This window comes from Silene latifolia, chromosome 2 (assembly GCF_048544455.1).
Source record: "Silene latifolia isolate original U9 population chromosome 2, ASM4854445v1, whole genome shotgun sequence".
NCBI lineage: Eukaryota > Viridiplantae > Streptophyta > Magnoliopsida > Caryophyllales > Caryophyllaceae > Silene > Silene latifolia.
The window spans coordinates 112,353,849-112,354,939 of record NC_133527.1 but is presented as its reverse complement, the minus strand read 5'-3'; the positions used below and the strand labels follow the sequence as shown (position 1 = coordinate 112,354,939).

Sequence of the window (1,091 nt, the reverse complement as noted above, 5' to 3'; positions counted from 1 at the left end):
GCTTCAGAGGCCTCGATCTTCTCGAGACGGGCAGTAATAGAAGTAATGAGTGTCACAACGGCACTCATTTCATCACTTTGCTTTCGTGATTTTCCACGTGAACTCCAAAACTCAGCTCTATGGACTGCCATCTCCTCAATAGTATTCCAACCTTTATTCCGACCGGTATTGTTTTGGAACCTACCATTCGCAGCTGCATCCATGATGACCTTGTTATCATCATATAAAGCATTGTAGAATAAGTTGCAAAGATACCACTGCTGGAAACCATGGTGAGGGACAGCTTGGACCAAACTTTTGAAACGTCCCCACGCTTCACAAAAGCCCTCATCAGCTCCTTGCTGGAAATTTGTAATTTTACTTCTCAAGGCATCAGTCTTTGAAAGTGGGAAGTACTTCTTGTAGAAGGCTAATGCTAGAGATGTCCAATCTGTGACTCCAGCTGCTACCCTATCAAGGTAGCGGTACCAATCTCGCGCCGAATCCTTCAAGGAGTATAAGAACATCACCCCCTTTACTTCATCCTGAGTCACCCCAGCCGGTATAGGTATAGAACAATGATGAGTCCGTGAAAATTTCCATATGCTTCAAGGGGTCCTCATCTGGTAGACCAGCAAACTGATTTCGCTCCACTAAATCGATATAAGAGGAACGAAATTCGAAGTTACCGGTAGTGGGGGTAGGTAACATGTGCCCCTTTAGAAGGTGGTGCTCCTTTGGCTGAAGATTATCATATATTGTAGCCATATTCGCAAAACTGAGAGTACTCAAGTCTTCCTCTCAAAAAACCTGTCTCCTAACTGTGCAGAAGCAAAACTAGAAGCAAAGGTAAGCAACGGCCTCAAGGAACCAAAGTTCCTTGACACAAGAAAAATAAACTAACAATAAAGCAAACAGAATTACACCGTCTCCCCGGCAACGGCGCCAAAATTTGATACCGTCGTTTTGTATCAAAATTAAATTTATAATTCCAAACTAAAACTATAGCTAGTGATAGCAAGGGTCGAACCACAGAGAGACAAGATCAATTTTGTTTGCTATTGTCAGTCTATAAAAGTAACAATTAAATGGGGGTTTTGAATTTAGTTGAT

At 42.3% G+C, this 1,091-nt stretch overlaps 1 non-coding gene across 1 annotated transcript; it reads left to right on the top strand.

Annotated features, from left to right (window-relative positions):
- Positions 1–264: 264 nt before the first annotated feature.
- On the top strand, positions 265–373 carry LOC141644833 (small nucleolar RNA R71). Its single transcript, XR_012544437.1, has one exon. It is a non-coding gene; the product is annotated as a small nucleolar RNA R71 (small nucleolar RNA).
- The last annotated feature ends 718 nt before the right edge of the window (positions 374–1,091 follow it).